The following is a 15,923-nucleotide window of genomic DNA, read 5'->3' on the forward strand; positions in this document are numbered from 1 at the left end:
CTGGAAGACTGTCAAGTTCATATAAAAGTAATTTGAAAAAACTCACAAAATATCCACTGACCTAACAGCTTACATAGGAAAAAATACAAATTGAAGGTTATTCCAAAGCTTTCAATAGAAAAAAAGAAAAAAATACCGCCTCTACTGGAATCGAGAGTATCCATTCTCTCCCATCATACCTGACTTATTCTTTGACACCTTCAGTTATTTTAGTTCTGCTTTCCAAGTCTCCTAACATTTTATAGTTAACAGAAGGCACAAAATATAACTGATGTTTCTCCATCTGTTTCCTTAATATATAGCCTCTGCTAGAATGACCAGTGTACAAACAGCAAAATAGCACCACTCATCATACCATATACTCACACCACCGGAGAAAAGAGCTTTGCTTTGATAAGGGTTTTCTGGATGGTGTGACATAATTCTTCCTGTGCCTCAGAGGTATTTGGGCATCTGGACAAAAAATTATTCAACCGAAATGGAAAAAAAAAATCTCTACAAACTAGTAGATGGCTTATATTTTATAGGGACATTATACACACTTGAAAATAACCAATAAAATAAATTTATCTTAAATTTTATATGTATATATTTTTCCATATTCAATTTCTTTGCAAAAATATTATATGATGCGATAATAACACATGCTTCGTAATATTAAGGTTCCAAATTACAAGTTATAAAAAGAAGTAATTTAGTTTCTAATCCTTAAGTCAAGTTAAAATTAACGATAATTCGAAAAGACTTTCTTTGAATGGCAGGGGGAAAAATAATGTTTAAAATGTATTATTTTAGAAAATGGGGGCAGTTAGTAATAATCAAGTAGAATAGAAACATTCTTATGATTTCAGATGATCAAGAAGAAAACAAAATGACACTTTTATACAGACATGGTATCATAAATGACTAGGAAAGGAAAATTCCATAGATATGGAATTAAAATGGTGCTGACATTTTATACCATCCTTAAAAAATATAAAGTACCATTAAGGTAAACTTAGCAATTCTTTCTTGGAGAAGTCTAGCCTCCTAAAAATGAATAAAAAGTTTTGAAAGTTATAAGTTATAAATTAAGAGAAAATTTATCACAACAAAGAGTTGGAAACATCTTAGTTGAATATCTTATGATTTCATCTCTATTTTTTATGAATAGACAGCGCAGCACAAAGCATCCATATTGAATGGCCAAAAAACATGTACAGAATGAAAGAATGGATGAATGATTAGGTAGCTCTAGCTACTGGATATGCATATTAGCCTGGGGGGAAGTTTTTGCTTTCTTAATTAGCTCAGGACCCAACGTAGTACTTGACTGTAGTATTTGACTGAGTATAATGAGAAAAATGGCTTATATTCCCAAGTCAGACTTTATTCCTGTTCAAGGAATGGCCACATCCTAAAATACTATACCTAATATTCACAAACACTGAAAAGGTATTGTGCAAAACTAAATATCCAGAAAGGATTCAAGCCTTATAGAGATTTCAGAAAAGTGGGAAAGACACCACTTCTATTAATGCCAGTGATCCGTGCCTTAGGGACATTTTTTCATACAATTTGAAAAGACAAAATTCCTTAAAACCTTTGGACAGAGAAGAATTCAAAAATCATTCTCTAGGTATATTTATTCAGGGCTCAAAAGGAGGTATCTGAAAGACTGCTTGCTATGCTGGTCATCAATCAGAATTGCAATGATTTTTTTTTTCCAGAACAATATTTCCAAGTAGATGTATCTAAGCTGTTTCTGCAGAGTCACAGATTGCTTACTAGCACTTAGAAACAACACAAGAATGAGAAAACATGTAATTCTCAGAGGATTCTATTGTCTTAGGCTACCTAAGCTGATGTTTCAAAAAGACACAAAAGCAGCCTTCATTAATCAATATATGTTTAAATGACTTATCTCTCGTGTATGCTAGCAGAACCATTCCCATAGTGACTTTGGGTTAAATAATTCATTTGAGGTATGACTATGTTTTAGTACAATTGTGATGTTTGGTATACTACCAGCTTATTTTTGGAACTGAAAGTTATCAAAGGATCACAGTTTAACTAAAAAGAATAATATTAAGGCTAAAGAGTAATTTAACCTTACTCAAAATATAGATACAAACATGTGCACATGTGAATGTATGCACAAATACGTATGTGTGCATAAATGTAGTGTGTATGCCTGTTTACATATACACACACCAAGAAGTGTTATCCCTCCAACAGTGTCTTACTCTTGACTATGACAGCATGGAGTATCAATTAATAACAAACTCCAAATCCCCATACTACTAAAATTGTTGTTTTATACTCAAATCAGACTAACAAAACTATGTCCTCCCCACGTACCATCTCATTTTAAGCATTTTTCCTCTGCATTTTCTTCTGGACATGAATATACACAGGCAGAAAATACTCTCATCTTGTATCACGCTACAGACCTCAATATTTTCAGTGTCTTTGTCGTCTACTAATAGGTGGTAACTATCCCAAGTCAGCAGATGATTCACCGAAGCAAATGTTCTAACTAAATCTCAGTAGGGAAACAATGTCTAAATGGGACAACAAAAATAAAACATTGAGTTCAATTTGTCCATGCAACTTGCCAAAAGAAACAAAAGAAACTAAAGTTAACTTTGTATTTTATATAGAACCTTCAGAATGGTCCATACAGAAAATTGTTTTAAGTCTATTTATCTGTAAATGTCAAGTCCTGAGTAGAATTAAATCACAGAAAAATACTTAGTGAAATTCTTGTACATGGCTTTACAATAGCAATATCGTGTGTAAATGATAGGACAAAAGAGTTCAGGAAGGGTGGGAAAAGGATACCCAACTGGAAGAAAGATATGCACCCAAGATTCTACTCCATTGCACTTATTCTGGTACCTTGCTTTAGTGATTCTTCCCCTTTCTCCTGCATCATCAATCATTTTACTTTTTACTAGATCTTCCCAATTAGCACACAAACATACCCTAATTTCTCCTCCCAAAAGGAACAACAGCAGCAAAGCTCATTCTTGTCCCCATTTTCCCTTCCAATTATAACATTATTACTCTCTCTATAGAAGAAACTGTCTATATTCTCTGTCTCAAATTTCTTTCTTCCTACTCTCTTTTGAACATGTATCAGTCAGGCTTTCACTCCCACCATGGAACAAAAGGTGCTCTTGCCATCATCAGTGATTGTCACACACCAAAAGAGTCAATTCTTAGTCCATATTTTACATGACCTAGTAGCAAGTGACATAGCGACTCTGCCTTGACACATCTTCTTCACCTGGCTTTCCCTACACTTCACTCCTCTGGGTCTCTTCCCACCTCACTGGCCTCTCCTCATCAGCCTCCTTTGCTGGTTCTACCTCATCAACTTGACCTCTTTCTTTTTTTTTTTAAGTTTAATTAATTAATTCATTCATTCATTCATTTATGGCTGTGTTGGGTCTTCGTTTCTGTGCGAGGGCTTTCTCCAGCTGTGGCAAGGGGGGGCCACTCCTCATCGCGAACTTGACCTCTTAATGTGAGAGTGACAGGAGCTCAGTTCTGGGTGATCTCACCTCCTTCCTGCCTTGACCTGTGGTCTTCCTATTTATATTTTCCCTGGGTGTTCACTCACCTCATTCCCCTCCTCCCTCAGATCTTTACTCAAATGTCCCCTTCTCAGTCAGGCATTCTCTGACTATTCAATTTAAATCTGCATTCACTCCCATCAATACACCCAACTCTTTCCCTTTTCTCCATAGCACTAAATACCATCTTACCCACTTTCTCTTATTATGTGTGTATATGTTGATACATACATATGTATATATGTTTGTATGTATTTAGTTATATAACTTACTCAGTATTTAGCTACTTTATTGTCTGTTTTCCCCAAACTAGAGTGTAATATCCATGAGGACAATACTTTATATATCTTTTTGTTGACCGATACAACTAATACTGAATGAAATGAGATAATAACATAGGTAAATCAGGAATGCAAACCCACCTCATCCTGGGCCCTACAGAAATCTTGTCCTTGTCCCCTTCGACATGGAGCAAAATTGAATTTAACAAAAGAAGGAAATAAAACAAAACATGCGTGACTTATTCCATAAGAGTATATTTGTCTTTTCCTTATTGAAAAGAAGTTCCTTAACAATCAGGGAGAACTATTCTTCTGCACTTAGAATGTTTTTCATATTTCATGAGGGTAGAATATCTTTACTTATTTCAAAGACATAACTGATATTGCACTTTGGCAGGATGGCAAATTGCTATCATGACTGCACCTGTACTGACTTGTCAGCAAGGTATTCACCCCGTATCAAGCACTTCCCTTTGCTTGTTCCTCTTGCATCATAACACAGATGTTCTAACAGGTTTATTTAAACCTGCTGGACTTAAAAATCCATCATGAGCTGCCTATCCATATAATTCTTTATGGGACAGGTAGAAGTTAGTTGTTCTGATGGAAATATATAACGCTAAAACAGGAACCAAGGTCTTGTCTCCTACCCAGGCTTATCAGACAGAGTGCAAGAGAACAAATGTTCCTCTAGGATATATTAATTTCTCAGTGAAAAGGTACACAAAATATCTGATTGACTCCTGTCCAAGAGTATATTTTTCACAGAAGACAATTTTGTAATATAAATATAACATCGAGCAAATAAAGTAACCTCAGTCAACTAGTACAAAAAGGAGCTCATATTCTTCCTAACGATAAAAATCTATTTAGTTCTAATTAGGTATAATAGCATTTCTGTAATATGCATCTTATTCAAAATGAATCCTTCCTATGAGTACCCCTAACAGAAGAGAGAGCAAAGAAGGTAAAGATGGCATCACATTTCCAGGTGGTAATAGCCTCTACATGTATGAAATTGAGGTTCATGGAATTCTATAATCCACTTTCTAGTATCATTTCTCACCCTTTACACCCAACAGCCTGCTCTGTGATGTTAATACAGAGTGCTCTATACAAATCAGTTTTGCTGGGTAACAAAACCTCTTATTGACAACTCTCTCTTAATTATCTATCTTTTAATTAAAAACCTAATTTCTCCCCCCCCCCCCCGTTTCTGTTCTTAGCACTTGGTTGGAGTCATACTCATATACATTTCTTTGAAGAAAATCTGTGTTAATTATTTTGGTTTCTCCCTAAGAAAGATTACTTGTTTTACATAGATCAGCCAGATTTTGAATCTAAACAGTTCAGCTTAAAATTATTTCCTTTGAAAATTCATTTATTTTATGTACAATGGAGTATTACTCAGCCATAAAAAAGAATGAAATAATGCCATCTGCAGCAACATGGATGGACCTAGAGGTTATTATAATAAGTGAAGTAATCCAGACAAAGACAAATATTATATGATATTGCTTATATGTGCAATATTTGTAAAAAATACAAATTAACTTATTTACAAAACAGAAATAGACCCACAGACATAGAAAACAAACTTACGGTCACCAAAGTGGAAAGGGGGTGGGGGGATAAATTAAGAGTTTGGGATTAACATATATAAATTAAGAGTTTGGGATTAACATATATATACTACTATATAACATATATATACTACTATATATAAAATAGATGACCAAAAAGTACCCACTGTATAGCACAAGGAACTATACCCAATATTTTGTAATAACCTATAAGGGAAAAGAATCTGAAAAAGAATATATATATGTTTATATATATATTCTTTATATGTATATAAAACTGAATCACTGTGCTGTACACCTGAAACTAAGACATTGTAAATCAACTATACTTCAATTAAAAAAAAGAAGAAAATTCATTCATTTAATCAAATAAATATTTATGGACCTCCTATTATATTCTGGGAATTATTCTAGGTTGGTTTGAATAAAACCAAAGCTTCCTATCCTTAGGAGGCTTCCATTCTAGTGGGAGAGAGACAATCAACAAATCAACACACACATATATAGGTACAATTCTTTATATATAACTTGGGACAAACTTATTAGAAGCAATCCATCGATGTAAATGAAGAGGCTTAAATATGTCATATTCTTTGATGATATAATTAAAATTCTATGATTTTAGGAAAAAATCAAGAATGTACACAAGATATATACAGGCATACCTTGTTTTATTGTGCTTTTCAAATACCTTTTTTTTTTTTTTTTTTTTTAACCAATTGAAGGTTTGTGGTAATCCTATGTTGTCAGATGATGGTTAGCATTTTTTAGCAATAAAGTATTTTTTAATTTAGGTATGTACATGTTTTCCTAGACATAATGGTATTGCACACTTAATATACTAGAATATAGTATAAACATAACTTTTATATGCACTGGAAAACCAAAAAACTTGTGTGACTCTCATTACTGCAATATTTGCTTTATTGCAGTGGTCTGGAACAGAATCTGCAGTATCTCTGAAGTATGCCTGTATCGTACATGTGCATACATATAAATATGTTAATCATCACAAAATACTTATATATTAGTACAATTTTATAAATAACTTACATGGCCAACAAAAAGGGGATGGGAAAATAGATGAGGGCGCATCCAAAATAAGATGGTAGAGTAGGAAGCCATTAAACTTGGTGCTCTACATACTTACTGTCATGGAAAGATGCTTATGAGACAATGCTACATGAAACAAAGAATAGCACATACTATTTTTTTGCGTTCCTTTATCTCTCATATCTACAATTTACTCTACATTTCCTCTCATTTACTATGTTCTTTAATTTGTTCAGGTATCTCGTCTTTCAATTTAGGTTGTAGATAAGGTGTAGGAATAAATAGGAACAACCTGCTCCTGAATCATTTCACTGATATTGTTTCTAAAACTTCAAAATATACTCTACTTGAAAGCTAACCTTTAGGACTCAGGCATTATCTCCTTCCTGTAGGTTCCCAAAGTCCCCCCTCACAGCAAGATTAACACTGTAATTCTCATGTTTTTTATTTATTTATCTTCTGCTTATATCCTCTACATCTAGCAGATTCTTGAATTACAGTGCAAATTCAATACAAGTTTGCTGAATGAGCTAATAAATACACTGGCCTTACATTATTTTTAAAATCTGAAATAGAGATCTAGAAAAGATCACTTTGCCTACCCAATTTATGCCTAGCCCCAGGAGTTACACCTGATCTACTTGTAGTGTCAAGCAAAAAAGAAAGTCTGTCTAGATGATTTTTCACAGATCTTACTAATTCAATCTATGTCATATTAAAATTGATCACAGGTTATGTCAAAACAAGTCAACTCCCTAAAACAGTCAGTAAACCCACTGAAAATAAATATCAAACAAGGTGATTTTTATGTCATTATTTAGCTATTTGTTGTTGGTGGACTAAATTTCTCCTTTCTAATAAGTAATTTTGTTGTTTTATGGATGCAGCTCTGGACACTGTATGAAAATGAATGTGCATAGAAAACAGGTGTTTTATTAAGAATAAAGAAATGATTTTCATTCTTTTTTGCAAAACAAGATGTTGAAAAGTGTCATTTATTAGAGAATAAATTCATGATGAAACTCATTTGTTTCATCATCTTTATCAGCCATGCAAGAATAAACTCAGACTAAAATGGAAATACAGCAAAAATTTTCATTTATAGTTTACTCTTTATTTTTCATTTGCGTAAAAAAACCTGCACGAATAGGAAAACAAGTTCCATGTTCTATGCCATTTATGTTTTAAGCCCTAATTATATTTAAATTACTCTTCAACTCTTACTACATTAACATAATTGTGTGTCAACTAGCAAGATGTACTTATTGAATGAGGTATTTTTAGAACATTCTACAAGTCAGTAATGCCTTTTCCATTTTTTTTACATATCACTTTGCCAATTATCTTTTACTAGAAGAGTTCCTCTTTTTCCTTTTGTTCCTCTGAAAATGTAGCTTTCAAAACTTTCAACCAAGCTATTTTCTACTCTTATTCCATAGAAATGGTGTTAACGGTATTATGTGAAGCTCAATTGATTTAGTTTTATGTATATCTCAGAAACTATTTGCAGGAATATCTTTGTGTAAGTTTAAGCTTTACATCTGCCAGCAGAATTTTTGCCAAGATGCAACATTGTTTTGTAATATGTGACACAATGGAAGACTAAGTCCAGTAGAATCATTTATTCGTGCAGTTGAGAGTGTAAATTGGAATTCTAGCATAAGAAAGTGATCTAACTAGTCATGCTTTCACAGTAGCAAATGTCTAAAATACTTTTGGATAAACAAAGCAAATGCAAGAAATCCACAAATATATATTATTTAACAATATTTAATCTTCAATTTTAAAAATGGAGTCATATAGGATCTTACAGTTGGTTTTTAGTGTCACCAAAAAACAAAAAACAAAAAAACAAACCTGAACAAAATTTTCTTTCCTACCATGGATTAAAAAATAAATAAATTACTTTAAAATCTAAAGTGTTTTCATTGTGTAGTTGTATTTAAATTTCAATTATATAATCAAAACTGTTTTCATTTTATCCTTTAAATATTAATCTATTTCTCTCAAGCAAATATTTGTCCATGATTTAAAGATACATGTAATGTCAAAATGTATTTTACAAACCACATTCTCCTACCTCACTATTCCCATCTCCTTGTCTGCTTCTATAAACCACCATTTTCAAGTCTTTGTTTCTCCTGATATTTAACTAAATGATTATAAAGAATATGCTTATACTGATATTTTCTGATACTAGTTTTGGGTACTTATTTCCTATTTATTTATTGCCTATTTATTTCCTGTTTATTTCCTCTTTTGCCTTCCCTCCTACCATTTTCCCACTATGGTTACATAACACATTTTGGTCATATTGACATCAAATTTATAAATTTTACATTTATTAACAAAATTTGTTCATTGTCAGGCAAAATGGAATAATATACAGTCAAATCTTTTTATTGACCATAGTTCTATTCTATAAAGTAGCTGCAAACACTGAATTAGTGAACACTGAACCATTGCTCCCATGTGAAATACAAGGTTAGGTTCTTACAAGCCTTTTGTCACAACACAGTAATCAATCAATCGATCTAGAACCTTATTTATGTGTTTCTGTTTAAAGACACCTTATTTAATAATACTGTTGAAATATGAACACTTAAGTCACATCCAACAGCCCTACAGCTTATGCCTGAGTGAAGCTTATCTAATACCTGCATTTTCTCCACAAAGGACAGCCCAACCTTCCTGCACTTAGGAACAACTAGACAGTACTTCGATACTATTGCATATTTGGAGGTCATTTGAAACAGTGAAATCACAAACAAAAAAGTATAAAAATTAAAAAAAAAATGGCACTAAATAGCGAAAAGGACACAAATTATGGGAGCAGAAACAGGCAGGCAGAGTGTCGACTTGTTTGGCCTCAGATGGGATTGTGCACGTCAAGCAACTCAAACTTGCTGCTCTGTGCATGTCTGTGAATGACTGCAAATGTGCCACGAGTATTGATTTTGGGGTTACAAATAAACTGTAGTGTTAGGCGAATCTGCAAATACAGAAGTAGTGAATAATGAAGACAGACTGTACTTATAAGTCCTCCTGAGGGACTTTTCTTTCTCCTAGAGTTAACTGGTTTTCAATCCTTAATTCCTTTCAAACTTTCACACACATCTCTAAACATCTCTAACTCCTAATCATGCTCCAATCTAGACTGGGTACCAGTGGTGTGGCCTGGGGACTGCATTTCACCAACCTAATGGGGGTGTGGAAGTGATCATCTAGTTCTTTGATATCAAGTCTTTTTGCCTGATTTTGTGAAGACATCCTCCAGTGGCTTCCTAAGAGAGAACACTTTATAGGTAAACATTTTCAGACCTTAGATATGTGAGAAGATCTTTATTACACTCTCTTCATGATGGTTAAGTTGGGTATAAAATCCTGTATTGAAAATAATTTCTCTTTAGTTTAAAATTTTTGTTTTGTTGACTTCTAACATTCAGTAGAAAAACTAAATGCTATTCTAATATTCAGTCACAACTGTTTTTGGTTATAATCTTTGCTTTTTCCCTATGGACACTTTTAAGATCTAGTGACTCTGAAGTTACAAAATGATGTACCATGTGTAAATCTTTAAAATCTCTCATATCTTATCTATTCTCTTTGTTCTGGTGGGTGTGGTGTTAATGTTAGGGTTCTTATTTCTTTACTCAATTTTAATGGAGTTTTGTGAGGGAGAATAAAATTTAAAATGTTTGTATACAGCTATATTTACCTGAGTCCTATAACCAAGTTAATTTTAATATAGCTCATTCATTCACTTACTCAATTACTTGACAGATACTGAGTACCCAAAGTAGATTTCTAAAACAGAGAATCTGCCCTCAAGAGTTCTAAAACAGAGAAAGGATAGAGGTATATAAATTACTGTAATGAGAGGTAAAAAGTGATACATGCCATAAGAGATGCAGATACTGTGAGAACGCGAAGAAAGTGATTATTAACAGCTGGGGAGATCATTAAACATCTCATTAAGGTTGATGTGATGTAAGATCTGAATTTGAAAAGATAGGCAGGACTTGGATATGGAGAGAGAAGATCCACAGGCAGAAGGCGTTACGGCTTCAAGGAGTGTGAATAAAGGCATAGAAATATGCAAAGTTATCCAGTGGTGTAAATGTTGAGTAATTTAGTTTTCTTCAGGAATGTGCCTAGAGGAGAGCTATTAATAAGCTGATTTTTGTTCTCTCCCTTTTTTGCATGAATGCCATTAATAAAGTCTTTACTACACTAAAGAAAAGCTAAAGTTTAAATTTCATGATTTTGAGTATAATTAGGAAATCAAATAAATATTCAGTAAAATAATCAGAAAATCAAACTTTAAACATTGTGAGGACCATTTAAATTCATGGTCCAATGCTCTCATTATGTGAAAAAAGATATTTTTGCAGAGAAACTAACATTAAAACTTGAATCAATATTCATACTAGATCTTTTTAAAAATAACATATTTGAATTCTGAACTTTAATAATCAACAAGACAAGATATTCTGATTTAGAATTGTGGAGATCTAAAATGATGACTAGGAAAGTACACAAATGGCTTGTTGCAGATACCATCCCTGTTCACCGATACTGAAGAGACCTTCACAGGGCCTCGCTGCGAGGCTGTCCTCCCAGTAGCTGACAGGGAACCACCTCCCCCGCCCCCGCCCACCACACCCCTGTGAGAGCATCATAAAGCAAAACACTCTAATGCTCCATTAACTAACATTACTGAGTCATGACTCAAGACTGACCAACTGATACTGAGTACTGTCTATAATGACTACCGTTTATGAAAGCCTCAGCATTACTGCATTTCAAAGGCATCCACTTTTCCCTCTTTATTTGATTGTTTCGGTTGAAATAATTAAAAATAATTTAAAAGAGAGTCATACATTACTTTTTAAACAAAAATAGCAAGGGGGATTAATTGTTTTTAAAACTGTGTTTAAAATAAAACCACAAAAAAGGACAAAACAATTACAATGAATGGTTTAGAAAAGTTACTGCAAATGTCCCTATAGAACTGCACCAGGTCTAAAAAGTCATTTGCTTTAACATTTACTTTTTAAAAGCAATGTGTTCCCATGTGTATTTTTCATACCTTATTAAAAACAAATGGTCATGTTCTATTCTCAGTCAATAAACTGTAAAGCCTACAAAACCGGGTTAAACGAACACAAAATATTCCATGACAGAAGAAAGCCCATTACGTCTTAAGCGTGTTTTAAGCACGACTAACACTGCATTTGAACAATACCAACCATCCAAAGAAGAGTGAACACATCAAATTGGTTTTCAGAAATGGTGAAACATTTGTACACTTAACGTTATTTAAGCAAAAGCTCACATTTTATCGACTTTTTATATTTTCCATTAAAATATTTTGTCACTGTGCAGACAAAAATCCAAAGATCAATCATAGCTTCAGATACGAATAACAACCCCTCTTTTCACTGATTGAAAGTACCAGATTTTCTATCTAAATTCAAATTTTAAACTCTTTGCTGGCAAATCATCCTGTTGGCAACAGGCTATTATCCTACCAAGACCTCAAAGAGGCCCTCAGTCAATGTGTGAAGAGGGCAGAGAACTCCTAGACATTTCCAAGACCTAGGAGGACTGTGCCACCAAAAAATTTAAGTAATTAATTTAGAATAAATCCTCATCTTACCCACTGCCGAACTCAGTGTGTGTCACAGTGTCTAGCAAATATTAAGTACTCTGAAACGTCGATGATTTCTCTTACCCCAGAAGAGACTACAAAGAGTCAGGAAAACAGCAATTTTTTAAAGAATATATTTGAATGACTTTAAGATCAAATCTACTTCAATTCTATAACATTTTCTGAATACTTACTATGTGCAAAGATTTTAAAATTTATTTCCCATGACAGAGGCTATCCTGTGAGAAACGAGGTCATTTCATTAGCAAAATTTGAGGATTTTTTTGAAGAATCAAGGAAAATTCAATAAATATTGATCAGCCGCTAATATTTCTATCATTACAGTCATATTTGCCATGGTGTCAGCTTCTAACCATATTCTAAATAATTTCCCCCTGCATGAAGGGGAATAATATATATTGGAATAATATATATTGGAATTTCCATTCAAATACAGTTTCTTCAGAACTCACAAAAATGATAATAGAAATAAAGACATATTTGAATTAAATATTGTGTAGGATAAAATATGTATAACATAAACATAACAATATTATATAATATTTCTAGAGTTGTTGCAATTTAATTATCCATTCACTGGAATTATATAAATACTTTTCCATTTATAATGCGCACATACATGTCTCTAAGTCATTGAAAAGTTTGTTTAAATCTCAAAATAACCACAACAAACCTATCAATATATGAAAAGAAGACTATGTTATGGATAATTCACTTTTCTGGCACACTAAATAAGAACTTGTATTTTACTGTTCAGATCTCAGCATATCAGTGGGCATTACATGGATAATCTAAATTTCTACTGAAGAATGTGGGTTATTTGCTAATACAGCTTAATGCATCAACAACAAAAACAAATACTGTACTACTAGCTGAGTTATATTAGGTGCTTAATACAACTCAGGGGCTGGACTAAAAATCTTGAACCCACACAACTATGTTATGAATTAAGTGTTATTAATATTCAGATTTTACAGACCAAGAAATTGAGTCTGACATGCTAAAAAAGCTACCCAAGATCACACAGCAAGCAGCCTAGTAATAGAGTGAGAATTTGAATCAAGTCTATTGCACTCTAAAGCTTGAGCTTCTGTTTTCCATGTTGTACTCGCCACATTTAACACAGGAACACCCATCAAGATGAAATCTTTATGAACGTTTTTCTGGTATTTTAACCATATATTAAGTAAATTACCCCAAAACAAGCATCCAAGGCAAGTCTAATGTTCATTAGCCAATTAGTCACCCTATAGAAAACAATGTATGGAATTTGAATGCACATAACACAATTGTAATATTTTATTACTTATAACTGAAACTGGGCAACTAACATGCAAATTATTTGTACTGTATTATGTTGCTTACCCTATTGTTCTGGTAAGAAATAAATATTTATTGACTTTATTGAAGTCAAAACAAAAAGAGGGTTTCTTTTACTTAGTGTAAAACAAGTAGTCCTTTACCACTGTCTTCCAAAAAAAAAGAAAAATGGTAAATTATGCAATTAGGAAAAATCGATGTTTTTTAATTCATTTACTCATTCATTCTTAAAATATCTGTTGCACATAGTTATGTGTCAAGCACTGTACAGGCAGGATAAAGAAAATTTAAATAAAATGGAACCCCTGCCTAGGAAGTACTTTTAAGGAAATAAATAGAATAAAGTAAAAATATAAAAGTTATGTGACAATACAGAGAAGGATCTAATTAACTGCATCTAGTGTAACTGAGTGAAATAGTTTAGAAACATATACTTTATTTATTCCCCCAAATAGTTAGCAGTTTCCAAGGAACAAACACAGCGTAGGATCCTTGAACAAAGTTTAAGTCTCCTTAAAATTAATAAGAGATTAAGAATTCCTTAACAGATTCCCTTTAACAGATTTATAACAAAGTTCCTTATTATTTAAAGTAATATTTGCTTATTCATTTAATCAGAGAACATTCTGGGAGCACTGGTGTGAGCTAGGTTATATGTATAATATGTTTCATTGAATTGGAAATGTGTTCCTTGACCACATATATTTGACCAATCCATGAGTAATAGTCTCAAATTCACAATTTTTCTTAACTGTGAGAAAAGATGTTAGATGTTAATTCCATCTTATTACTACCTTATTAATGGTAATAAAGGAAATATTACCATTATATCATGTAGAGATCCAATCCTACCATTTTTGAGGGCAGAAGCTAGTCTTGCCATTTGACTGTAGTCACTGAGCTAATTCTATTTTTATGGATCATTTACCATCATTTAGACATAGCTCTTTTAAGATTGTCTTTAAGAGGGTGTGTTAGAAAAAGAACTAAAAAGGCACAAAAGTTAGAAAAATATGAATCGTGAGAAAAAGTAGCAACCTGACTCTCAGGAGAAAAAGGTAGGGGATATGAATCCACAGAAACAAAATTTTTCTGATATTGTGATGATTCAGTTTCAGGAAAGAAAAGAATGATAATAAAGAAACTAAAAATAAAAACTATAATAGTAGTGTTTAACATTTTTTAGGTCTATTGGAAGCCTACTATACAACGATACTACACATGGGCAGAGTTTATTATATTCAACAACAATCTCTTAAATTTGGCATTTTCAAAACTTGGTGTATTCGAAACTGGAAAACTTTCTGGTTTATAAAAAGCTGTTTCCTCAGTAAAAAACTACTTTCAAGTTTGTTTCATACTCTAGATCTTTATTTTATATATTTTGTTCTTTACACCATTGAGATCAAAGTCCACTGTACTAAAAAATGAAACAAATATACGATGAAACTAACAGCACAGCATATGGTTAACCCTTTGGGCATGGGCTTGTGCTTAAGGATGTGTGAGCAGTAAACAGAAAACGACACTTAAAAAAACGACACTTAATTGCTACATTTTAAACTCAGAGACAGGAGTGCCAGAGGTGCTCAGACACACTTCCAAACGTACTGTTAGTTTTGTAGTTGGGAAAAAATTTTAGGTTCACACTTGGGCGCGCGCGCGTGTGTTTGTGTTTCCAGAAGGGTTTCTAGACTGTCACTGTTTAGGACCATTTACCCCAGGAAAATCAGAGTTAGGGGAGCAATGCATATCTTGTTCCAGAGCAAACATTTGTTTTCTTCGTAGAACACTTTTACATGCATACTAAAGTATCTAATAGATAACATTAAGTCTGTTCTTTAAAGAAAAGTATGGGACGTTAAAAGCACTTTTTTGTTAATCACAGCAGTTATGTATAATTACATAAACAAATATGTAGAGCAAATTTAGATATATTCATATATCAAGAAGGGCTATGTTCAGAAGAAACTGTCAAAGACTTCAGCCCTAATATATCTTCCTAATGGCTGTCCCTCTTTACTTTCTTATTGTGAGATCCATGCCCTTGAGTTAAGATATGATGTCACAAAGAAACCTCTTTAAATGTAAATACCTTTAAAAGAAACACAAGTTAACCCAGTAGCCACTCAATATGAATAAGATCAGCTCAGTTTATAGGTTTTATATACAGACTCTAAGATTGACAGAAACTGTCTATTTTGATGATTGAGTTAAATGATAAGGATGAATTAGCGAAAAAAAAATCAAACACTAATAAGAACCTGCTGTATAAAAAAATAAATAGATTTCAAAAAAGAATTATTAATTGCCAATTTCTGTCTAGAAGAGCTAGGTCTTCCCAAACTCTTACCACTGGTTGTTATCACCTAAAATTATTTTTCTATTACTTTCTTAATTAAAGCAAGCACCCTTTCCTTCTTGACCTCCTATCAGATGAAGGACTGTTTAT

General features: G+C 32.9%; 1 protein-coding gene across 3 annotated transcripts in view; it reads right to left on the bottom strand.

Annotated features, from left to right (window-relative positions):
• Positions 1 to 15,923, bottom strand: part of NKAIN2 (sodium/potassium transporting ATPase interacting 2) — a 992,732-nt gene that overhangs the window by 572,703 nt on the left and 404,106 nt on the right. The window lies entirely within an intron of this gene.

The sequence above is a fragment of the Eubalaena glacialis genome, chromosome 12 (assembly GCF_028564815.1).
Source record: "Eubalaena glacialis isolate mEubGla1 chromosome 12, mEubGla1.1.hap2.+ XY, whole genome shotgun sequence".
Classification (NCBI taxonomy): Eukaryota; Metazoa; Chordata; class Mammalia; order Artiodactyla; family Balaenidae; genus Eubalaena; species Eubalaena glacialis.